A 26549-nucleotide genomic window follows, 5' to 3' on the forward strand; every position below is an offset into this window, starting at 1 on the left:
TTTATGACATTATGGACAGAAGTAAAGGTTTTAATATGCAAACATTACGCTTCCTCAAGTTCATATCTGAAATGTACATTAGCTCTGTGCTCTCCTCTCCTTGTCCTGCTCCTTAGCCTCTACCTTTCAAATCCCATATTCCCATCCTTCCCTCAAAATAGGCTCCAGACATGCCTGACAGTAGTGCTCATCAGGTGGGCCACCTGTTTGCATTCCCATCTCGCTAGATATTCTCCACTTCTCTGCATGAACACATCTCTTCTATGCTTGCTGAATTCCAACTCAAGCATCACCTCCTCAGTGCAGCCTTCCCTGATGCTGGGACAGAATTAATCAATCCCTCCGTGCCACCATTGTACCCATCTTTTTTTTTTTTTTTTTTGAGATAGAGTCTTGCTCTGTTGCCCAGACTAGAGTGTAGTGGTGTGATCTCGGCTCACTCCAACCTCCACCTCCCAGATTCAAGCGATTCTCCTGCCTCAGCCTCCAGAGTAGCTGGGATTACAGGCACCTGCCACCATGCCCAGCTAATTTTTGTATTTTTAGTAGAGATGGGGTTTCACCATCTTGGCCAGGCTGGTCTCGAATTCCTGATCTCAAGTGATCTGTTTGCCTCGGCCTCCCAAAGTGCTGGGATTACAGGTGTGAGCCACCGCGCCTGGCCCATCATACCCATCTTGATCTCCAGTCTACCACTCATGGCCTTGTATTGTGGTTATTTGTTTACTTGTACATTCTCCAGTATCTGACACAAAGAAGAATCCAAGCATGTTTGATAGATAATTGGATACTGACATGTCAAGGTTGGAAGTGGGGCCTGGTGGCAGGGGCTTGGGCCACGGGAGGGGATCCCTCATGAATGCCGTGGTGCCCTCGGCATGGCAATGAGTGAGTTCTCACTCTGTTGGCACTCTTATAACAGTTTACACGAGAGTAGATTGTTTAAAGGAGTCTGAGATCTTCCCCTCTTTCTCTTGCTCCTTCCCTTGCCATGTGAAATGCCACCTCCCCGTTTTGACTTCTGCCTTGATTGTAAGTTTCCTGGGGCCTTCCCAGAAGCAAAGCAGATGTTGGCACCATGCTGTACAGCCTGCGGAACCATGAGCCAAATAAACCTCTCTTTTCTGTATAAATTACCCAGACTCAGGTATTCCTTTATAGCAATGGACTAACACAAATACACAGAGGTCTCCGAATTTAGCCTGAGGCAGAAAGCAGTAAAAAAAAAAAAATGATCTCAGCCGTCCTTGCAATGGCATGGCTAATTCTGAGGGCAGTTTGACTTTTACAAGCATCATGCAGTGATTCCTAGGGAATGTGGGCATTCAGGGAGCCTAAAGTTAAGCCGTGCTTGGGCACTGTTGGCTCCCAGGCATTTCTAAGCGGAAGCAGCATCCTGAGGAAGTCAGTCTGTTTGAAGATTTTCTCATGCTTTGTCCTTTCCAAGCCTTAAATGTCATTTTGTATTCATGCAGCAGAAACACACCAGATAGAAAAAGCTGGAAGCAAAACAACCTAACAAGGGGCAGAAACATCAAGGGGCATGACAATGCCACAAGACCTAAGACAGAATTTCCAGAGTGACTTTACATACTGAAGATCTACCCAGGCTCAGGGGACTCCTCAGCTCTACTTATGGGTATGCAAAATAATATTTCCTATATATATTCAATAAGAGGCTAAGTGTTAAAACATAGACTGTGGATGCAGACCAACCCGGGTTCATATCTCAACTCTACCACCTGCTGAATATGTGATGTTTGATGTGCAGCCTCTCTAAGCCTCCATGGGAGATTACTGTGAATGTTGAGAAAATGCAGCTAAGACATTAAGCACGGTGACTGGCATAAAGGAAAGTGACCAAAATGTTAAAAGCTAGAGAGAATAATCTGGTGACAATCATGAAACAAATTTTCTATTTCTGAACAAGCTAGTGGCTTGAAACATGTCTCTAGATAAATGAACTATAGAACCAAGACTACTGAAATGTCAAGAAAATAATCCTTTTCTTATAAGTCGTGATTAATGATAAATTTGCCTCTGTTAATTTTTTGGTTATCTCAGTGACTGGTAAACTGATTTTCTTGATATTCCAAGAATTTTGATTATCTGTTGCTGCATTAAAATACTGCCCCTAAACCTCAAAAGCATATTAGTAAGTGAAAGAAGCCAATCTGCAAAGGTTTCATACTGTGTGATCCCAATTATACGATATTGTGGAAAAAGGCAAAACTATGGAGACAGCAAAAAGATCAGTGGTTGCCAAGGGTTAGAGGGAGGGAGGGATGAATAGGCAGAGCACAGAGGATTTTTAGGGTAGTGAAAGTGCTCTGTATGATACTGTAATGGTGGATACTGGATATTATACATTTATCAAAACCCATAGAATTTTAACACAAAGAGTGAATCCTAATGTAAACGGGTGCTTTAGTGAATAATAATGCACTGATACAGCCTCCTTAACTGCAATGGCTGCACTACCCTTAGTGCGAGATGTAATAATTGGAGAATGTGTATGCAGGGAGCAGGAGGCCTGAGAACCCGCTGTACTTTCCAGATGGAAGCCCAGATTCTAAGGGACAGCAAGTAGATTCCGTTCCCAATATAAGGGGGGGCCAAGAGTGTGTGGCCATCTTCAACTGGCTCAGCAAGTTGGTTATGTCTTCAGTGAGTAAGGTGGTTCTGCTGGAAGAGAAGGTAAAAAGACAGAGTTGCTCTTCTTAAGTCGAAATAGGGCAGGTTTCCCAGGATGCTTTGTAAAAGGTCCAAAGTCACATTAAAGGACTCCTGCCATAACCCAGCATGACATAATGTACAGACGAAGGTTGACCAGTGTGTTCAAAATATTCTGTTGCTAGAAAATTGTAGGAAAGTTGCATCGTTTCCAAATAGTTAGCAAGAAGGCTGATTTAAGTTAATGAAAATTCTGAATTATAGCCTCGTAAAAAAGCAATATTATTACTTTCAAGAAAGAGTAGTCATTAGACACAGGCTAATGGTATTTCTAATTAAGTCCTTAATACCGCAGCAAACATCTCTTCCATTAAAACTACTAGGAAGGAATTGGTGGGTCCCTCCCATGGCTTCCAGGACAGCTGAGTAGCTCCAGTTCTGGCCACAACAGGGGCCCTGGAGTCTTGGAGAGGTACCAATGGCTCAGTGTCCCAAATGCACCATTCCACCTGGGGTCTCCTGGAAAACCTGCCGGTTCCCTCCCCACAGTGCTCCTAGTCTCGTGGAGTCTCTCTTCTAGTCTGTGGGGGAATCTGTACATAATACACTCCAGCTCTTGGCCAGTGCATTTGCCTGTATCCTAACTCTTTTCTTCTCTAATGACTTACAGTTTTTGTACTGAAAAGCCAAAAGTGTTCCTAGACCATTTTTCTTTGTGATTTGACATCACCTCCTTCGAGACAATGAAGATACCCTGGCAGATATCTGCTAGGGTTGGGGGCAAGAGGAAAACACAGATGCAGAGGGGAGAAGCATGTACGGGTTAATATGTCAAAAATGCCACACTTCCATGCACAGTTGTGTCAGGCTTTCCCAGGGAGGAAACATGGGCAGCTGGGACGCTGTATCATTGCCTCACTAGGAGTCCATATTTCCAAGCCATGGGAATATTCTTCCAGAGAGATGTGAGAGAGTTAACAGACCACGAGGGATGCATATGCTGCTGTTCCTAGACCACATGCCAACCCAGCCGAATGGTAGAGACTTGGAGCAGAGATGTAGAGAACGTTGGAATATCCCATAACATTCAATGCCGTGAAAGGAAGAGACGCCAGGATGGACTGGGATGGAAAAATCCGTTGGCTACAGAAGTAATGGAACCACAGAGCTGGGGGAGAACTTGAGGGCACCTATCAAAATGGGGCTCGTTTCAGAGCTGACAAGAGGCTGAGAGAATCTTGAGAAGAAGAGAAGGGGGAGAAGGAAGAGGAGAGGACAGTAAGGAAGATAGGCAAATTCTGTGCATAGTAGTTGGAGGAATTCTAGCAAATTTTGACACAAGACAGTTTGAAATAATATGCTGTTCAAAAAATGCCTTCTTTTCCAGGGTGATAGGGGCCAGCAGTACGTAGAGAACCACGAAAGCAGGGAGGGGACTTCAGTGGCTGGGGCTAATGGAAAACAGCTAAAAGGTGAAGGACGGCAGCGAGGGCAGCTCCCAGGAAGCGTGTGCCCTGCCGACTGAATGGCTCACATTCAGTGGTAAGGTTTGCACTGCAGCGGCTCCCTGCTTTACAACAAGGGAATCAGTACAGAAGAAAGTCACTGGGAATGGGGAAAGAAGAGAAAGACCATACATCCATCCCACCCTAGACCCTGTTTTCGGAAAGAAAATCTTTCCTTATCCTTTTTCTGGATGGTAGTAGCCAATCTTATCCAACATAAACGAATGAAGAATCAAGCAGGATGAGCCGCCTTCTCGGTGCCTGAGCAGGCAGGCAGCAACAAGAACTTCATTTAATAAGCTCAAGGTTTGTAGTTAGTATGTGAACTACCTAGAGATGGTTTTCAATTGTTTAAGAGTATTTTATTACTGTCAGTAGGTAGATATTCTACCACATTTACACTATTAACAGAGCCCCTTTCTTTGGAGAGAACAAAAGTAAATTTTAGTTAATGCTTCCAACCCAAATCTCAAATTTGGTAATCTGCACACTTTTCTTTCTTTTTGTGGGAACTGATGCCAAATGGTATTTGTAACTAGCTAGTAAGGGGTTTGCCTCTGGAGCCCAGTTACTCAACTTCTGAAAATCACTTCCATCTGAGGCAGGTTTGGGGGCCGAGTTGGACAGGAGGGGAGAGAGTCAGCCAGTAATCTGATCTCAAAAGAAATTGTCACAATTATCACCTATGCCGGTGGTCCTGGCCCGGGTTCACACTGACCAGGAACAGAGAAAGAATCCACTGCTCTCCTTCGTGTTCTCAGAGGCATGGATGGGGTTTCACACGTGTAATTAAGTTCCCAAATCAGTTGACAAGATAGGGAGGGTGCCTGGTGGGCCTCACCAGCCCCACGAGCTTTTCACACCTGGGTGTAGAGGCCCGAGGTGGAGGGGGTCTGAAGTGGAAGGAACATGAGAATTCCGAGCGCCACTGCTGACTTAAAGATGGGGGGGCCACGTGCAAGGAAGGGGCCTCTAATTGCAGAGGGCGCCCCCAGCTGACAACTAGCAGAGAAATGGGGCCTCCAACCCTACAGCTACAGGAACCAAATTCTGCCAGGCGTGAGAAAGAGCCTGGAAGCAGATTTTCCCCCAGAACCTCCAGACGAGAACTCAGTCCAGCTGACACCGTGACCTCAGCCTTTATCCTGGGCAGAGAACTTAGCCATACCGTGTGGATTTCTGATCTACAGAAACTGTGAGATAAGAGATGCTTCATGGTCATAAAGATGAAAATAATAGGCACTCAGGACTCCAAAAGTGGACAGTATGGGAGGGCAGCAAGGGCTGAAAAGTTACCTGTGGGTACCATGTTCACTGTTTGAGTATTGGGTACACTAGGAGCCTAGTGCCCACCAGTAGGCAGTATACCCATGTAACAAACAAGCATATGTGTCCCCCCAAATCTAAAATAAAATAAAATAAAATAAAATGGAAACAGATCCACAGAAACAGTTGAGAAAGAAGAGAGAAGTGTGTATTGCTTTAAGCCGCTAAATCTGTGGTCATTGATTACTCTGCAATAGAAAACAAACACAGCCACCTTTGTGTCTTCCTGTATTTGTCTTTCTCCTTCCACCTCACTCTCATTCTCTATCGCTGATGTACAAAAAGCAAAAAGTAAACCAGACACACAAGAATAATTTTGTCTGTCGCAGTCTAAGAGGAGAGTCCTTCATATGTTTTAAGATAGAAGTCATATTTATATAACGAGTTTTTGGCATTTAAGATTTTGTGTCTTAAGAAAAACAGAACAAAACAGCTCGCTGACTGTGTAATGTGTAAACAGGTGATTCCCAGTGATGTGGCTGCTCTCCCCTGACACCCACAGCCTCAGCTTCCTGGAGTCAGGAAAGGTGTGGCCGGGACTGGGGTGCAAGGAGTGAGGCACTTGCCTTCAGTGCAAAGTTTAAGGGAGCACCAAAAACTCAGTCATTAAGATAAGTAACATTTTTTAATTGCAGTAAAACATACACAACATAAAGTTAGCCATCTTAACTATTTTTAAGTGTACGGTTCAATGGCACTAAGTATTCACATTGTTGTACAAATATCACCTCCATCTACCTCCAGAACTCTTCACCTTCCAGAACTGAAACTCTGTACCTAGTAAACAATAACTCCCAAGATTAAAGTTATTTTTTCTTAGGCTATATTTTTGAGAGCAGTTTTAAGTTCGCAATAATATTGGGCAGAAGGTATAGAGAGTTCCCACATACCCCCTTCCCCAACATATGTACAGCCTCCCCCATGTCAACATCCCCCACCTGTGGGGTTCATTTGCCACAGCTGATGAACCCATATTGCCACATCATGATCGCACAGAGGCCACAGTTTATAGCAGGGTTCCTTCTTGGTGTTGTCTGTTCGGTGGGTTTGGACAAATGCATAATGCCATGTACCCACCCATCGTACTATCACACAGATGTAGTCTCCACACCCTAAGAATTTTATTTGTCCCTTTCCGACTTATTTTTACTTTTTGCTGATCTTTTTACTGCCTCTCTATTCTTGCCTTTTCCAGAATGTCATATAGCTGGAATCGTACGGTGTGTAGACTTTCCAGATTGGTTTCTTTCACTTACTCATATGCATTTACATTTCCTAATGCAATATTTTTTAAAGATCAAAATTAATGCCAAAAAAAAAAAATTCAGGATGAACAAAATACCATTAGTGTCTGCCCTGTCTTCACACTTTAGCTCACACTGCTATCCGACAAAGTAACAGGGTCCATCCCCTAAGAAAATTGGGGTATTTCCCTTTGACCATTTGCTGCCAACATTTTGTGCTTATTTCAGGAGACCTTCTAAATGAATTACTAAGTCGGCCGTGACAGTCTGGAAACAGAGTCTGGTGGCTGCGCAGACCCTGCCAGAGCGTTGGGTGCATTCTTTCTCGTTCCCACCCCTCCCCTGCTGGATGTTTCTGGGAAGTTTCTAGGTGGTGGGTGGTGTAGATTACAGCTGAGAAATTAGCTCAGATCATGCAAATAAATAAGAGGAATGGAGAATCAGCATGGAGCTCTGTCCTCGGCTTCCAGCACAAGCTCCCATCACAGTTTCCAGAGCTTTTACTGGCGTAACTTCAAAATAAGTTCTTTCTGAATTTCAGCAGAAAAGTGCTTTCAAGGATGAGAGAACTACTTAGTGATTGGGGAAAAGGGAAAGTACTGAGTCTTCACCAGCTGAGTCTTCTTCCTTTCCCACTCCGCACCCAAAGGGTGCCATCTGAGGTTAGGATCGAGGGGCTGCCGGTGCTGGCAGGTGCTCGTTCTCTCCTGTAAAGAGGAGGGGCTCAGACCGGAATGACATCCTCAGGGGGAGACAGCCGTGGGGCCATGGCTCCCCTGAGAGGTGTGTGGGTCATCAGGCCGCACATTTCAAATGAGTGTGAGAGCTCATTGCAATGAATGGAAAGAAAGGATGAAATTTCTTTTGGGCCTGGTACAGGGCGAGACGTCAGAAAGCTTCATTGCTAATCTCCCTCTGACGGAAGATGGTTTCTGGGCTTCTCAGATGGCAGGGAGTGGCCTGGTCACTGTTGATCTTGAAGGGTGTGGGACCCGTGAAAGTGAAGGAGGAAATGCTCCAGGCCTGACAGCAACTGCAGTGGGGAGATGGGGCAGGAACTGAGGGGTTGGGGCCGACAAGGCCGGACCCGGGAGGAGAGAGGAGCCTGTAGCAATCTGAGGCATGCTGTAGCCCCCTTACAGCGGGCCTGGCCCCTGGCTGGCAGAGTGGCTCCATGCCATCAAATGCCCTTTCTCCCTCGGGAGACAGGGAAGCAAAGCACTTCCCCTGCTTCCAGGGAATGTTCCCGAAGAGGTCAAGTGGACAGATCATCAGGGATCACAGGAAAGACCAACACCTGCTACTTTCTTATGTTGATTCTTCTATGTCTATTATGAATGTGCCAGTTTCAAAAGAAATGCATATCATTTTCATTGCTGATTTTCTGGAAATAGCGCTCAGCTTTTAGGGCAGAAGCTACTTTAATTTTATAGTATCTTATCAAAGGCATGACTGAAAACCTTGCATCTCTTGCCAGCTTTTATGAGTCTTTGTGGGCTGTTGGGGGGATAGATTCCACATCCCTCCCGGGAGTTGTAAGCCACTGTAGGCCGTTCCTCAGAGGCAACTTCCCTGCAGAAAAGGGAGACAGAGGCAGAGCGTGGGTCAGAGCCACACGCCTGTGCTCGGGCACTTTACATTGATTTCATGTCTGCCCTAGACAGCAGATTAGTCTCTGGATTTTACTGACAAGTGCTCAGAGAATTTAAAGTCAGACAGTGAACGACTAGAGTTGCTCGGAGCCCAGCCTTAGGAGGGCTCAGGCCTCTGTGCTGGCTGCTCCTGGAGAGTTGGATTTCCCAGAACAAGGGTGGCGTGGGGGCGGGAGGGAGAGCGGAAGGGATCCAAGGGACACGGGTGCTTTGTGAATGAAGTCAAGTCACACAGTGCATTCGTCCAATATTCTAAGACTTCCTTTTGAGAAATGGAATATTTTGTTATGCGTGTTGCTGGCCTGTGGGGGGGTAAAATTAAAAGGGAAATCTGGGCTTTTGGTTATTTTTCCAGAAATGGCCATTCTGGGATTCTCAGGACCTAAATCAAACTGGGCCTTCCCTCAGAGAAAGCAAAGGCCTCAGAGATGCTGGTGGCTGATGCAGCTCCCCAGTGCCACCCCACAGCTCCCCATGACCCAATCCAATCCCACCAATGCTCACAGCCCGGAGGCAAGAAGCAGGACACTTTATCCCCTTTGATGCAAGTGAAAAATGAGGTTCCGAGGGGTTAGCAGATTTCCCCCAGTAGCGGGATTTCAGCCCAAGTTTCCTGACCACAGGTTTCTACCCTAGCATGGTGCACTGAGAACGGGCCACCTGTTCATCTTGAGGGCCTGAGAGAGGGCTTGTTGTTGAATAGGGAATCTGGGATCCTCTGAGTCTCTGTCCCAGGATTGAAGGATCCAAATTTTCTTTCCTGTTCCTGAGAGAAGAGCCCAGTGCAGCTCCCCAAGCCTGCCAGATGGGCCTAGACATAGGGCTGGGAGATCCAAAGAGCCCTGTGACATTGAATCCCTCCAACAAGGGGAACACGATGCATTCATGTTTCTGCAGAACTGAAAACTCACCCTCGGAGCCGCCCAGGAAGCAACTGCAGTGGCTTTTTCCCCCTGGAAAATCTACCCATGTTGAAGTTTGTCATACAATGGATGTAGCAGCATGCTGCCATTCATTTAATTAAAAATAGCAAAAATACACTGGGCTCTCAATCATCTATTTTCCCAACAAGAAACTTCGCTGAGACAATCTTCAAAATGGCACATCCCTCACCGCCGAGATTATCTCTATTCCTGAACATGAATGGCAAAGAAAAGAAGCAAAGGCCAGAAGGAAAAGGGAAACCCTTCAGACCACACAGGTGTGTTTCTGTTTCGTCCTCTTTCACAGGGAAGTTCGTCCAAAAACAAACAGCACATAAAAATACAACCTCAAGACTTGTATGTTTGTTCCAGCTCTGTCCCGATTTGCATTCCTGTTTTGATTCGTCTTTGCAACATCCTGGGCCTATGATAGTGATTTTTCTTTTCTTCCTAGCAGATTTTCTACTCTTTTGAAGTTAGGAAATGTCCATGGTTTCTTTCAAGCATCTTTGGGTGAGATTTTTTTTCTTTTTTCTTTTTTTTTTTTTAAGAATCAGAGCAGGAAAAGGCCATTCAGCTTATCTTGTCCACTTCCTGAAATCCAAACAAACTCTCAGAAAACTGCCTCACACCCTATCCATTCAGCATATGTCTCTGTACTTGGACAGGAGATTTCAGAGCCATTTTGACTTGATAAAAACTTTTGGAACTGGTTTGAATAGCCTCCAAAGACTTTGAGAAATAACTTAGAAAGTTTGAGACTAAAATTGGTGTGGTTAGTTCCCTCCTAAGGAAATGATTCAGAAAAAAATCCTTTCTTTTCTCAGAGAATTCCATCCAAGTTGGCTGCCCAAAACTTCCAAGCAAACTGATGGCTGATATTTTCGAACTCTTGTCCAAATTCTATTTACCAGTTGAGTAGAGGATCTCTCTTAGAGCTTCCTTCATCCTAACTGAAAAATGGGTTACGTGATTTGCATGTGATAGAAATGAAGGCTCTTAAAGGCTATAAAACTGCCCGCATCAAGCAAAGTGTAGCTTAGACTCATTTACAGAATATTAGCGTTCTCACTACGCAAAACAAACAAAAAAGTTAAGAATTTCAGTGCACACTTCCCCACCAAAATAGTCAAAGCTATCTATCTTAAAAAACAGTTACCAGAAAGCAGGTGATCTGTACAAACCAACTAATTTTCCAAACACAGTGCCATCTCTTGGTGAATACCCAGTGCCCCTCCTAACAGATTTTTTCCCATTCCAATGTGGAAAAGCAAAAATGTCCAGGAAAGCATATTGCTAACGACTAGGGAGCGGGAAACAGACAATGATGAATTTTCTCATTCGACAGACAGTCTTAGACCATACCTGCTGTGGTCTTGGGAACATGAGAAACTGTGGCTTTGTGTTAGTAAGCTCTCAAAGCCACTGCCATTCTGATAAAATTAACTCAAATGGCCATGTTGCTGAATCAACGCGGTTACTCCAGAGGCCTGTGAGGGTTGTGTCCAGTGCTTGCCACCAGGAATCTGTTCATTGTTATCAGTCCAGACAGTAAATGTATTCATCCATCAGCCCTGGCTATTCATGTGGAAACCCTAAGCCAACACTCATCAGAGGAGTCAGGCTGGGCCTGGGCCACAGAGTGAGCCCAGCCTTACAATGCGGGATTTTTTTTTTTTTTAATCACACTATCAGACAACAAGATTTGCAGCCATATTTCATTGTCAGAGTTAAAAATAAGACCCAGTCCCCAAAAACCATGACATCCAATTCCTTCTATCAAAATATGATTGTTTGGTTTTTTTTTGAATGAATGAATTCCAGTGACATTTATCAAGCATCTTTGATGGAGGAGAGACTATTTATGAGTGAATCATTAAGATAACTTTTGCAAACTCTTGAAGGAGCACATTTTTATTTTTAATCTTAGAAATTTTGGTTACATTTTTTTTCCTGAAATATATTATGAAGTTCCTAACTCTCTTATGAACTGATTTCTTTATTGTGGTAAAATACACAAAACATAAATTTACTATTCTCACCATTTTGAAGTTTAGAGTTCAGAGTCATGAAGTATATTCGTCTTGTACCACCATCACCACCATCCATAAGAACTGATTATTTTAAACATAAATTAACCTTGCCTGATGACTTTTGTGCCATGATTACAAATATCCAGTCCTGTGCTGGGTCATTATAGCACTCACAGGGATGAATGAAGTGTTTATGACACCTTATCCAAAATACGAGACAACCTCAGGATGCTAAGCTTTCTGAGGTCTGGAGATGTTTTTGTATTCCCCCTATATTTGTTGTTGTTCTTTGTCTTCTTCCATCAGGTTGTAGACAGTCATTTTTATCTACTTTCAATGCACTCGCCTGAGGCATCTATCTACCCTTTCCTAATGACTGCAGGGGAAGCCAATAATCAAACTGGTTAGAATTATACTCAACCAGGAGTCCCAGTGTGGAGAAAGACTCCCTGTGAGTAAATGTCAAAAATACCCTGGCAATGTACCCCATGATATGCATCTGGGCACTTTGTAAAATATTTTTGCTTCTTTCAGGATCTCAACTTGGTCTTAGAGTGTAATGATTGACATATATCTGACCTGTGGATGAAGGAGGACTTATTCTTGTGCTATCTTGGTTGCCTTAAGGTTCCCTTAACATCAAAAGGCAAAATACACTAATAACATCTGGCAGCCTAGTCCCAACTGTGAAAGCAAGAGAAAATTCAATTTAAAAGACAGAAAATTTAAGCAAACCTCCCTTTTAGGTAGCTATCATTTCCTGCCATAGAAATAAAAGACAGATCCTTTCTATATTTGCCCTCGATTTGTCATGAACATAGCATTTTTCTCCTGAAACTACTTCTACATATGTACCCAGGTAGAGAAATAAACCCTGGCCGAAACCTAAACATTTAGAGCAACCAGAAAGCAGGCAACACTAGAAGGGACTGAATCAGGTGGGTCAGCGATGCGTTCAAATATCTTCTCTCTTTTCAGTTTCAGTATTTGCTGGACGGACAAGTATTTTCTCTGAGTATCTGCCACCAGCACTTAATTTTGGTCTTTAATTAAGTCAGTGGTTCTCAACTGGGAGTGACTTTGTCTGCCCAGGGGACATTTGGCAATGTCTGGAGACATTTTGATTATCAATGCTGGGGAGGAGGTGCTCTTGGCATCTCCTCTTGGTAGAGGCCAGGGACGCTGTTAAATATCCGCACAGGACTGCACCCATAACAAAGAAGTGTTTGGCCCCGATGTCCGAAGTGCTGAGGGTGAGAAACCTCACTGAGCCGCCGAAGTAAGCAAGCCAGGGACTAGTAGGAGGAAGAGGTGGGAGGCGGGGGAAGGAGAGGAAAGTGGGCACCCTAGCACTATCAGTAGGTCACAGAGGTGCAGCGAGATTTATGAAATGTTTGTGGGTAGGAAGAGTCCCTAAAAGTTGATTTGTGAAGCTAGAGGGCTATTGCTTATTGAGGTTTGATGCTCAGTGTGAATGTGAATGGTCATGGTAAGGAGTTGGGGCTGCAGGGAGGAGCCCAGCCGAACACTCCAAGAGCTGCCCCTAAGGGCAGGGGACAGACATTGTCTCGGGTCTGGAAAAGGGACTTGACTCCAGCTTGATCTTTAAAGAATGTGATGCTCAGAAGAAATCCAATTAATCAATAATAATCAAAGAAACACTCAAGCTCTTCATAATCAAGAAAACACAAATTGAGAAATTGGAGTGCCCTTTTCGCCCTTCAAATGGCCACATTACTTTTTTTATTTTTATTTTTTTGAGACAGAGTCTCACTGACTCTGTCACCCAGGCTGGAGTGCAGTGGCGTGATCTCGAATCATTGCAACCTCTGCCTCTTGGCTTCAAACAATTCTTCTGCCTCAGCCTCTCAAGTAGCTGGGATTACAGGCGTGCACCATCATACCCTGCTAATTTTTGCATTTTTAGTAGAGACAGGGTTTCACCATGTTGGCCAGGCTAGTCTTGAGCTCCTGACCTCAGGTGATCCGCCTGCCTCAGCCTCCCAAATTGCTGGGATTACAGGCATGAGCCACCATGCCCCGCCAAAATGGCCACATTTTTAAAAGTCTGACAATATCAGCTTGTGTTGTTTGTCTCTCAATATGGTTTTGGTTTTGCAGAGACTGTGTACTCTTGTATTACTTGTGTACTGAAACAGTCATAATTGTTATCTACAGGATCAAGTCCATTTGACAAGTTATAAAATGCCAGTCAGGACCCACTACATCTATTTTGTGATCCGTTCATGTTTGTGAACCGTGGTCTGAAAAACACGCTCCTAGAGGAAGGAAACTTATATGAGGATGTGGTTTAAATGTTGTGTTGTGTGATGGTTAATTTTAGGTGTTCATTTGGCTAGGCCATGGTACCCAGATATCTGGTCAAACATTATTCTATACGTTTCTGTGCAGGTGTTTTTTCATGGATTAATTTATGTCAGGAGACTTTCAGCAAAGCAGAGGATCCTCCATGATGTGAGTGGACCTCATCCCATCATTTGAAGGCCTTAAGGAAAAGACTGACCTTCCTTGAGCCAGAGGGAATGTTCCCAGCAGATGGTCTTTAGACTCAAAGACAACTTCCCTAGGTCCCCAGCCTGCCAGCTAAACCTGCACTGTGGGAACTTGCCAGCCCCACAATGGCATGAGCCAAGTCTTCAAACTATACTTCTCATCCTCTCTTGAATGTTGAATTTTCTTATGAAAAATACCTGGGTCACCTAGGATAGGATGCTAACATCTGTCCTTTCTAGATGGTGGTTGTAGTGGGTTGAATAGCGTCCCCCACCCCAAAAAATACATCCACCCATAACCTGTGAATGTGACGATATTTGGAGTCTTTGCAGACATAATTAAGTTGGGGATTGGAGATGAGATCATCTTGGATCAGAGTGGACCCTAAATCCAACGACAAGTGCTTACCATCACAGACTCCAGTTTTGCTTCTAAAATTCTGAAACTGTTCTAAAAAAAATGTTAATGTATTTGAGAGAAAATGAAGACACAACTTAAAGGTGTGATGATTCTATCTGACCTGTACAGCAGCTCTTAACCAGCCCTTGTCCCTCTTGGGTAGAATAAATTTATACATTAGAATGTATACATTCTAGTTTATACATTAGAATATGGTCTTAGACCTTCCCGCCAGTCCTCTCACCCTCTCTCCCTCACTTTAGCAATGCTGGAAGCCAGGGGCTCCAGACGGTCCAGCTACAAGATGGAAGTGGCAAGGATCCCGCTCACCCGAGGAGAGTTGGCCTGGAGAGCTGCCTGACCCGGCCTTTAATGAGCAAGAGGTAAACTTTTCTTACGTCACTGAGACCTTGGGGTTTGTTTCCACAGCATGACCTGTTTTTCCTGACTCATACAAGCCCCTGGAAGCATCTGACTCACTAATCCACTGACCTTCTCTAACATCAGCATTTACGGATCCTGCCATCAAAATTCTTCATTCATTATGAGGGCTCAGTCAGTTCTCCTTAGGATTATTAAACCATTAGTAAAAGTGCATTAAAATCAGTTTATAATCTCTTCCAGTGGGATTTCACAAATATCACTCCATAGCCAAATGGTTTACCGCTCTCTTCTGACTCAGGAAAGCATATTGTAATTAGAACACTTTTTGCACAATAATAAAAACAAAGCAGCTTTCACAGGTTGTGCTGGATGTCAAACGTGGGTAAACCACTCAACTTTGAGCTCAGCTCGGCACAGGTTTATTTATTTACAGGCACTTCAAAAAGAAGGGGGTAGGCCACGTCCACACAGCCCAGGGTGTGGAGTGTGGATGTGTCTGTCTGTTTGTTATGACTAAGTCTTGCTCAGTCCTAATTCTTCCTGGTCAAAAATTGTTATTTTTAAAAGACTCCTTGAACACAAAACCCTTCAGATGTGATGGAGATGTGGCCAAGGGAAGCAGTGAAGTGTAGTGATGTTGTGATGTGAATGCAGGCTCTGAGCCCAGATCCCAAATCCTGACACCCACCAGCAGCTGTGCATGTTTGAACTTATGAACCCATTTCCGCAGGTGGAAAATGGGTGAGTAAGCTTACTCTTGGTCTTGTCAGGAACATGAGAAGGCCTCAGTAGGGAGCCTGGCTAGTCCTGCCCCCAGACTTAGCGGCGGCTCTTCCTAAAGTCCTGCTGACCAGAAGGAACGTCACAAACGTCTCCTGCCCACAGGTGAAGGAGGCCTGGGGAAGATGGAGGAGGTGGCCCATCTCTAGGCACCTTCCACGGAACACTGGCCCCCACACGCCAACCGTGCAACAGCCCCATCCTGGCAGCTGATCTCTTAGCTGTCCCGGAATTCCAAGTGCACCTTCGGAAGAGCTAGTTGGGTCCTTCCTGGGGGCATGGAAAGGAGGACCAAAGCCTTATCCAACTGAGGTGAGGAGCAGACACCACGGGGAGAGGGGGGAAGAGAGAACTGCAGCCCAGAAGGCGCTTCCTTTACAGAATCCCGAGGCCAACTCAAGTAAATGTCAAGACCAGGAAAAGCCACCAACTTCAATTCAATTAAATGCATAGGACCGACTTTCAAGAAGGAATAATCTGGGTATTGACAAGCTTGTCTTCAAGTTAATGCAAGAGAGAGAGGTCTTGAAGGATATTCATTAAAGTGTTCCTGGTTATCCCTGGATGGCGGCATTTGGGGTGATGTTCATGCTTATTTTACAAAAGCAATTAAGCTACTTTGAATAAGGGAGGAAAAGGAAATATGAAAGAAGTACCCAAGTTCTGAGTCAGAGATCTGACTTCAAATCCCAATTCCACCACCACCAGCTATGACCATGAGTGGTCCTAGCATTATTGAGGGCCTCAGTTTCTGCATCTGCGGAATGGGAATAAAAGTATCTACCTCCTAGGATTATCGAAGCTTAAAGTGGATAATTTAGGATATGCCAAACATCCGGAATCGGGCTCAAAAAGTGGTAAAGAATTTTGAAGATATTTTTCTTTAACACTCCAAAACAACTTTCAGGGAAAGTCATTTTTCATGGAAGGTGCTGACTTTATTGGAGACTGACCATCTCCTCATCACAGTCTACTCCAGAAAAATCAGAGGGAGGTGGGGAATGTTGTACCCAACTTTCTAATGTCTCTAAGATGTGGGTGGCAAGGGTAGGCTGTTAGCACTCCAGAATAACGTTGCTATCCACCCATTCAGGGCTTAGCATCACAGCCAAACTGAGATCCAGACCCCAGAGAAGCCGTGTGAATCAACAGCAACTCTGCAGCCCCCCACCCATGCAACCCCACCCCAGCCCTGGCATCCCACTCACTGAGGCTCTGGCCAGGTGGCGGTGACTCAAACCTTCTCCATTTTAACTTGGCATCTCAGAGCTTTTGGACAGAGTCCACAAATACATGAGACAAAAATAGGCCAGCATACCCTCCCTTGCCAGGTCCTCATTGTTGAGGGATGAGATGAGGGCTGGGCAAGCGGTTACATAGCCGAAACCAAGGCCCTAGAACCCAGCTCTGCCATGCATGGGGGCCCACAGCTCTGCCCACAGTGTCTGCTCTTTATTCTTGGTTTCTCCTCTACTTCTCTTCCACCTCCCATTCTTTGTGATCCATCTTTTTCCAAAAGTTGACAGGTTGGCTGGAGACAATTCCCCCTGCCAGCTTTTCTGTCTTTTCCACCTTTAGTTTAAGTTGTCCATGAGGGCTGGTGATCCATTTTCGGTCCTCCATACCTTCCTGGGCAATCCCTCTGGGCCCTCACTCCTCCACGCCCTCCACCTTCCCAGCTCCTTCCTCCCGGGGCCTCGAGCTTTTCCCTCTTTTTATCCTCTATGCACTGTTTCACCCCGAAATGTATGTTATTGTTTTATTGTGGCATCAGCCATTCTTGGAGACTTTTCCCAGGGCTTGCAATTTTGTAGCAGAAAGAGATTTTCTATCTAAAGCAAAATGCTGGTCTTGTTTAAATAAATAATAAGATAAAAGAATCAGGCACTGTAGGGGTATTTGGCCCACAGTCATCCTGTCTCAGCAGGGTCCTTTTCATTGAAGGAAGCATTTTTCATATCCATAATTTGCCCCTTTCTCTAACCCAGGGTGCACGCTGCCGTGGCCCTTGGTGACAATGTCCCCTGTGGCCTTCCTCCAAAGCTTGCTCCAGCAAGCTCTGACATGGTGTCCTCCCTCCCCTTCTGGGCTGCGGCTTCTCCAACCTCCCCCAGCTCCTGCAGACAGAGGAGAAACAGCAAGTCACAAGATAAGACAAAGACCCTCTAGGCCAGGCCACTCCTCGCTGCCACTCTGGGACAGCAAGGCAAAACGCAGACGGCCCCAGCTCTGGACGCCTCTCCTCCTCTGGACCCTAACCCTAACCCTAAGCCACTAGAACACTCACGGGAGAAAGGTGGACCTGCTTTGAGGCTCACCTCCCTGCATGCACATCCATCTGGCTTCTCTCACCGTCCGGCTTCTCTCAAGAAGGAACCTGGTGTCTGAGAGCCGTGGGTCTTCATCCCAGCTCTCGTATTTCTCTCATGTGGCCACATAACCTTGAACGTCTGACCTTCAATTTCTTCATCCGTACAGCGGTGAAGATGATCCCCACTTTGCTAGATTGTTGTGAGAGTTACCTAAAAGAAAATAGGTGCTATGGCGACATGTTTGTTGAGCTAGGAGGACTTGGAACAAAATTAGCTTCTGCACCGGCTGTGCTGGAGCCAGGCAGGCCGCTCCAGTGTGGCCCTGTTTTTCCTGGTTTGTGTCCCAGGAACCTGCCAACCCTCACTGTCCCGGATTTTCCCTTTGACTCCAAAAGCCGCATCTTTTTTATCAAGTCTCTTTATTTTTGTTATTATCCCGTCAACATACTCCCCTCTGATCCGCCCCCACTAATGACTCGCCCCCTTTCCAAAGTCCCAGCACACCGCGCTTATCCTCTCTTTCAGCTGTCCTTAAAAAGGTTCTATTTGTCACCTCCGCCCCGCTCAGGGGCGCCCGGACTCTGGCTCCCGGGTTCCTCGGATCGCTTCCCTAACAGTCCTGGCCGCAGTGCCGGCCCAGCGGGTTTCGCACGGGAGGGAATGTTTGGATGGCTAACGCCCAGCGTTGGTCTTCCCTGCGTGTTTTATGGGAACACGTTCCTGCCCGCGCCCCACGGGACAGAGCCGTCTTCCCGCCCCGCCACGCCGCGCCCGCAGGCCCCGCTGCCCGCAGCCTCTTCCCGACGCCCCGGGCCGTGCGCCCCCCGAGCCCACCGCGTGCTGTGCGGGGCTTCCGCTCCTGCGCACGAACGCTTCTGCGAGCTTTCTCGGAAGCAGCTGGGGGGCGGGGAATCGGCTGAGGAATGGCGCTTTATAAATCAAAAAATAATAATAACAGAGCACACGGTGAGCACCGGAGGCTGGAAACGGGATGGCATCCGCTCGGGGCGGGGCGGCGCCGCCAGCGAATGACAACACTGCCCCCTGGTGGCCGATGCGGCCAGGCCCGAGAGAGCGCAGGCCGGGTGCGAGCCAGGGTTCTTCACCACGCGGCCTCACCGCTCATCCCATAGAAACCGTAATTGGGCAAATGACAAGAATTCCCCGGGAAGCATTAAGGCCGGGAAGCAGCACAGGAGAAAAATCCGAATCCCATTTTTTTTTACAGTAGGGATTTATTTGTTGTCCCCAGATAGCAAGCTGAATTTCTGAATAGTTCAGAGCTCACAAAAGAAGCCAAGAACTTCCAGGGCATTTTAAAATCTTGCTTTTTATAAACAAAATATTTAAACCATTATTATCACTGTTACTGGGGGATTACTGTTGAGCAGAAATGCTTGTGAAACTCCCAAAAGAAAGGGTCGTTTGTGCTTTTTTGACTTTAAGTAAAAATGTCCTGTTTGGTGTGTACACGTTTTCATATTTAATTATTCGGACTGTGCACTTTGTATATAAACTCAGGACTTAGGTTCTCTGTGAGCTGGAAACCTGGCTTCTGTGCTCATCCATAGACCTAGTGAGAGCGTAGAAGCCAAGCCTGGTGGAGCCTGTGTCTACCAGGGCATTTCACTAAAGCTTCTACCACTCACTGTAAGTATCTCCCATCGAGGCTGAGGAAAAGTTGTAGCATACTTAGAAATTGAGGTGGAGTATTGTCATCCAAAAAGGCGTATTTCTTTTGGTGTTTTCCACACCCGGCTGTGTCATTGTGAAGCCTCAGCTCTCCCAATCTCCCCATAAACTGGAGGAATCCTAGTGTTTACTGTCCTGCCACATTATGTGTGGGAAAGATTCTTTTTTTTTTGAGACAGAGTTTCACTCTTGTTACCCAGGCTGGAGTGCAATGGCGCGACCTTGGCTCACTGCAACCTCTGCTTCCTGGGTTCAAGCGATTCTCCTGCCTCAGCCTTTGGAGTAGGGAGCTGGGATTACAGGCACCCGCCACCACGCCCGGCTATTTTTTGTATTTTTTAGTAGAGACCGAGTTTCACCATGTTGGCCAGGCTGGTCTCAAACTCCTGACCTCAGGTGATCCACCCGCCTCGGCCTCCCAAAGTGCAGAAAGAGTCTTAAGATGGATTTTTAATAAGTACTTCAAGCAGCTTTATGAAAGCTACCTTCAGTAAAGTAGAAAACTATATATGCACATATTTAGATATAGAGGTCCCAGGGAGGAAGTGCTCTGACAGGTCAAATCTGCCCCCAAAATAAGTTGATAGAACTTCAAGGAAGCATGAAAGTGGCCTTGTTGTGCATTTTATTTTATGGAGCGTAAGTACCTAATAAATGAATGTGTGGGTCTGAAGAAAGTGATATTTTCTAATGAAGTTATAAGTGTCGCAGTCCGGAAAAGTAGAACCCAAACAAACACAAAAAGGAGCGTGCAATGCCCACGCCGCACTGCACAGACTCTTTCCACCTGGTGAATGCTGACCAGGAGCCAGGCCACAGGGAGGGAGACAAAGGTCACCGGCATGAACACCAGGTGACCCCGGGAAGCGTGTGCTTCTGAGAGCAGGGGTCCCCCAAGTGAAGTGGGCAATGGCCTCCACCACCCTGAGAGCTCGTCTTCCACTGTTTTTAACGCTGCCTTCTGTTTTGTTTTAGTTCTGCTAAGATACACCTAACATAAAATGGACCCTCTTAACCATTTTTAAGTGTGCAGTTCAATGGCATTAAGTAAGGAATTCACATTACTATGCAACCATCACCGTCATCCATCTCCAGGACTTTCTCCTCTTCCCAGATGGAAACTCTGGCCCCACTACACACCAACTCCCCATCTTCTTGAAACCCCCATTCCAGTTGCTGTCTTTGTGAATTTGACCACTAGGAACCTCACACAACGTTTATCCTTTTTATCACAGGATTACTACACTTAGCATGATGTCCCCCAGGCTCATCCATGTTGTAGTGTGTCAGGGTTTCCCTCCTTGTTAAGGTGAGTCGCGTTCCATCATACGCACCCATCACATCTTGCTTATCCATTCATCTGTCCATGGATCCATGGACGCTTGGATTGTTTCCACCTTCTGCCTAATGTGAATAACACTTCTGTGAACATGGGTGTACAGGTAACTCCTTGAGACCCTGCTTTCAATTCCTTTGGATATATACCCAGAAGAGGGGTTGCTGGATAACGTGGTGATTCCTTTTAATTTTTGGAGGAGCCAGTATACAGATTTCTGCGCAGACGCACAGTTTTTCCATCCCACCTGCGGTTCCGAAGGGTCCACTTTCTCCACGTCCTCCCCAACGCTTGTTGTTTCTGGGTTTTTGACAGAGGCCATCCTGATGAATATGAGGTGGTAGAGCTGCCTGCTTTTTGATTAACGTGACGATCACACCCTCTGCCTGGGAGTTTTACAGAATGGTGATGACTTTTTGTGGCATCTCCGGAAAGAACATAACTTCATGGACGTCCTTAGTCAGAATCTACTCAGTATATCTACTCGGTATAGGCTCACGTGAGACTCACCTGCTGAGGGAGTCACAACCTCTACTATACTTCTTCCTTTTGCTCTGCCCCCCACCAACCACCCTGCCAGCCCTCACCACCTAGAGGGAAATTGGGAGCCGGTAGAGGAAAGACACCCTAAATCAAAGCAAAGCCCCGGGGAGGCACCATGGGATCCCTGCCTCGGTCCTGCCTACACAGTATGTGAATGAGTCTCCCAAAGATTCTCCCCGCTGTGACCTCCAGGGCCAGCCTGCCTGTGTAGCCGTGAGCTGCTTTCTTCCCAGAGGAACTTGCTCGAGGCAGCAGGACTCCACAGCCTCAGGGGTGGCCTGGGTATGTGTGTGTTCCTGTGCCATGGTTATATGTCTGTTTGGGTGTGTGTGTTTCTGTGCGTGTGTGTGTGTGTGTGTGCGGGGGTAGGAAGGTGTTTGGCAGGATCAATGTGTCTTGTATACTCAAGGGCGGATTCTTTCAAGCCAGTCTTCTTTCTGATGCTCGGCTCCCTGCGTTTCCACTCGTGCTGTGTGGCCGGTTAACATTTGTTTATGGTGCGCTTCCCATTAAAATGTCTTTAGGCCAGCCGGGTGTGGTGGCTCACGCCTGTAATCCCAGCTCTTTGGGAGGTTGAGGTGGGCGGATCACGAGGTCAGGAGATCAAGACCATCCTGGCCAACATGGTGAAACCCCGTCTCTATTAAAAATACAAAAATTAGCTGGGCGTGGTGGCGCATGCTTGTAATCCCAGCTACTCGGGAGGCCGAGGCAAGAGAATCACTTCAACTCAGGAGACAGAGGTTGCAGTGAGCCGAGATTGCGCCACTGCACCCCAGCCTGGCGATAGAGTGAGTCTCCATCTAAAAAAAAAAAAAAAAAAAAAAAAAAAAATTTCTTTAGGCCATGGCAAGGTGGGGAGCTGCCTCTGTTGGGTGAAGGTCCAAATCACCTCCCCATCCCAAGGGGTCACTTCCGTAGAGGGAATATGACACACGCAAGAACCAAAACCCCAGAGGAGCTGCCTGTCCAGCTTCAAGAAAGGTTCAGACAGATGTCCAAGGTGGTGAATGGAACTCCTTTTCCCCATTTCCTCTCCTTGCAAAATCTAGCCACACCATGGCCCAATGATGGAGAAGAAGCTGAGAACCTGGCAAGGATCTCTTTTCCTCCAACTGTGGCCTTTCTGGCTAAGCCGCCGGTTGGGCACTCATTCCCAGCTCCACAGGGCAGTGGCCTTGCTGCGTCCTGCCTGGGCTCAGGCCTCTACACTGCCCTCGCCCTTTTTCTGTCTTCCATGTTCCTACTGGGCCTCAATTTTTCTTGGTCTGGCTCAGGGTCTTCAACCAGCCACATTTCCCAGTTCATCCGGGATCTTTTGTTTCCTTCTCCAAACCTCTCTCTGCATGGCTGGGCAGGTGGGAGGATCCTGGAGCTCTGGGTTTCCATACCTGTCGCCCACACAGAAATTCCCTTGGTCTCCAAGGGTTCAAGCAGACGGCGGCATGACTCGTATAGGATGAGTGGTGGCCAAGCGTGGCTGGCCTTTGCCTTCTAAGAAAGGTGGTGTTTCCTGGCATCTACAGTGCCTTCGCCACTCTTGAGGAATATCCAGCCCCTCTGCCCCCGGGTGGGACTGCCTCTCAGCCCTGAATCTTCTGACTGCCACGGGTTTCACTGAGCCAAGTGGACTGAGGATTGGCCTGTTTCAGCTGAGGGTGTGTGTGCTGTCACCAGCATAGCGGTGGCAGTGGCTGGCACGTCACAGGAACATCTTGGGTCTTCTGGCAGGCATCCCCGAAGGTGGCTTGGACCCCAGTGTGGCCCTCTTAGGGTCCCCAGGTGTGCTTGGCCTTTCCTTCACTTTATTGGTGAGGGGCTCATCAGTCTTGGAATGGCTCCATACCTCCTCAGAGACACACACTCCCTCCACCTGCTAGTGAACCTGATCACAGCGCCCGCCTCCGCTGCCTGAGGGTGAGTTCCTGAGGCTTGGCAGAGCAGGAGCCCTCTGTGGCAGTGCCTCGGTGTCATGCTGCTCTGGCCTGTTTTTCCCAGGGTGTCGCCGGGATGGTCCTGGGATCTTAGGAGTCGCAGAGGGCCGACCAGGTTGAACAAACGTCAATCAGAGCCCCAATGATGCACTGCGGGATCCCTGTCTCAGTCCTGCCTAGGTGATGTGTGGATGAGTCTCCCCTGAGATCGTCCCACTGTGACTTCAAGGACTGGCCTGCCTGTATGGCCATGGGCTGCTCTCTTCCCAGAGGGGCGTCCTGGCAGCCGCAGAACTCCGCAGCCTCAGGGGCAGCCTGGGTGTGTGTGTGTGTTTTTATGCCACGGTTGTATGTCCGTCTGTGTGTGTGTGTATGTGTATGTGTCTGTGTGCATGTGTGTGTGTTTGTGTGTGTGTGGGGGGTTGTGTGTTTGTCATGTCGGGCAGGACCAATGTGGCTTGTATACGCGAGGGCAGATTCTTTAAGGTCAAACTTCATCCTGGTGCACAGCTTTCTGCGTTTCTGCTTCAGCTGTGTGGCAGGTTGGCATTTGTTGATCTTGCATGTCCTGTGTGGGTTTGTTTAGGCCTCGGCAAAGTGGGGAGCTGCCTTGGTCCAGCAGGGGTCCAAATCACCTCCTCATTTAAAGGGACCATGTCTCTAGAGAGAAGATGACATGCCAAAAATGAAAACCTCACAGGAGCTTTTTTTCCACCTGCAAGTGAGGTACAGACACGTTTGAGATGGTGGATGGACTTTTTTTTCCCTTTTCTCTCTTTCCAAAATCTGGACACACCATGGCCCAGTGATGGAGAAGAAGTCGAGAACCTGGCAAGGATCTTCTTTCTTAGGAGTGGCGGAGGGCTGACCAGTCTCAATAAAGCACAGGGGGAGCCCCTGTGACCCAGCGTCTGGGTGGCAGCCTGTGGACAATCTGCAGCTCATCTGGATCACGCAGCTCAGCTGAACTCACAGCCTGAGGTCCAGCACTGCCCAGGGGCTGGCAGCCGTCCTGCTTGGGTGGGGCTCAGCAGGATGGGCAACCACACGACGGTCTCCCTGGGAGCCTGGGAAAAGGGAGGGTTCACAGATTACAAGGGGACAAGACCCTGTTGGACAAAAATGACCAAGTGGGAAGCTGCCTAGCTCTGACCAGGTCTGGGAACACATTGGGATTGGAAGTCATCTAAATATAGCCTGTTTATAGCCTGTGATCTGACTTTCTCAGGCACTGTTTGTATGAGAGCTGGTAACTATAGCACAATTTTTCTAAATTGGTCATTTTCAACACCGACTTTTTATTTGCATTTGAAATTATTTTATTATTGGCACCAGAGAATTAAAACCTCAGACTGTTGCTGTGGCTGAAAGCTACGCATAGCTTTCCATGAAATCTTAATTTATCAGCCTGTTTGGGTGTTTGAACATTTAAAGCAAGCAAGATAAAAGAATCTGAAGGGATTGCTTCTGTTCACATCTCGTCATTCATCTGACTTTGTTTTTAACTGTTCAGTTCAGTTCACTGAGTCTGTATTAATGCTTCACTCATCCACAGAGGTGTAAATATGAATGACAGTGTGAGCCCATTCAAAGGGACAGTGGGAGGAAAATAATCCCATAGTCTTGGGACAGTGGGGCATCCAAATACCTGCACAACAAAGGAGTAAAGAGACTTAGTAGGAAATCCAGGTTACCCTTTTCCCTCTCACTGCAGGCATTCCCCAGGTTTCAGGAATCAACGCCTGAATTTGCTTTCATTCTTTCTCTTATTCAGTGGTCCCCTCAACCACGGCTATCTCTGAGAATCCCCTGGGCAGATTTTCAAAGTTCCATGCCCAGCCATGCCCAGGGTGCACCCCAGACCGGTCATCAGGTCCCGACCCTTGGGGTGGGTCTGTGAAAGCTCCCTAGTGGATTCTCAAGTTGTAATGGGTGGAGACTGCCGCCTAGCAGGCTATAGCACACGGAGCTCCAGAGTGAATCTAACCATGCAGATAGGGAACAAAAGCAACAGAACATTTTAAAAGAAAATAATGGAGCAAAGATTCTTTGACTTTGGGCAGTGACTAGTGGATTTCTGAGAGAGTCGTGATATTTTAGGCAGTTCTAAAATAAAAGCACAGAATATAACCACAAAGACCTGAAAGCCAAAACCGAAAGGAGAGTCTTCTGAAGCCCTTTCCGGCCATCTGGTTTCCTCCTCAAGACTCAGTGCCTAGGAGCTTTCCTCCTCCATCCTCGTTAAATACTGCTCTCCATGTAGGAATGTGGTTAATTCACCCCAAAGAGTAAATGACCACTGAGAACCAGTGATATGTTTTCTGGAGTGTTCACACTTGACCCCTCCTCTCCACACTCATCAATGCACATGCACACACCACACACATGCACAAACACACAGATGCGGACCCATGTCCCCACACATGCATGCACTCATACACACAAGGGTGCATGCACGTATCCACATGTACACCATGCACATGCACACATGCACACACACAGACACACACACACACATGCATGCACAAACATGACTAGGACAGCAGGCTGCTCTCCTAATCACCGTGGTATAAATCGCCTTTTTTCTTCAAGTCTTAGAAGGTTAGTTTCCTTTTTGCCTTTTTAAAACCATCTGCTCTTCCTCTTAAATTAGCTATATCCCAGGGCTCCTCTCCTATAACTTCTCCTAAAAACAAGTCTATAAGACTTTTTTATTTTAGAGAACTTAAAAAAAAACACAGGTAAATAGACAAGGTGGTAGGAATGACAAGTGCGGGAGAGAACAGAGTCAAAAAAGATGGAAATTTCTTTTCCCGTGGTTCCAACACTCCTAATTGCCTTTTCTAGGAGATTCACCTACCTCTGGCTCCAGTGTGTTTCCTAGTGGCTGGCTGGGAAGCCCAGTAGCTTCAGGTCTTTTATTTCATTCCTGCAGGTAGAACTCACTCCTCACCCAACCCCATTCTCTCCCATTCACTCGTCCCTACGTCCTGCAGGATGCGTGTGTCACGGAGATTCCCTTTTTAGCATCTCTGCTTGCAATGTTAGACATTTACTCCCACTGGGCTTACGGTTTCTAGTTAAAGGATCAACTCTACCAGGGCAGAAAGCATTTTGGCCATCAACCAAGAGGGGAGGGAGGATTCAGTGACCTGGACCTTTTCCATGTGCTCCCAGGACAAAGGAGGACAAATGGGAAGCTTCCTTCCTATAAATGCTACACGGGCCCGGATAGTGGAGGGGAATACTTCACAGCAAAGTAACTCTCAACACTTACTAATTAAGCACATGGCAGTGCC

General features: G+C 46.7%; 1 long non-coding RNA gene across 1 annotated transcript; it reads right to left on the reverse strand.

Moving 5' to 3' along the window:
- Positions 1-6112: 6112 nt before the first annotated feature.
- Positions 6113-18749, reverse strand: LOC100444349 (uncharacterized). The gene is made up of 3 exons (XR_002915495.3): positions 18711-18749; positions 17752-17955; positions 6113-8320 (listed from the first exon to the last, which is right to left on the reverse strand). It is a non-coding gene; the product is annotated as an uncharacterized LOC100444349 (long non-coding RNA).
- Positions 18750-26549: the final 7800 nt, after the last annotated feature.

This window comes from Pongo abelii, chromosome 5, assembly GCF_028885655.2.
Source record: "Pongo abelii isolate AG06213 chromosome 5, NHGRI_mPonAbe1-v2.0_pri, whole genome shotgun sequence".
Lineage (NCBI taxonomy): Eukaryota > Metazoa > Chordata > Mammalia > Primates > Hominidae > Pongo > Pongo abelii.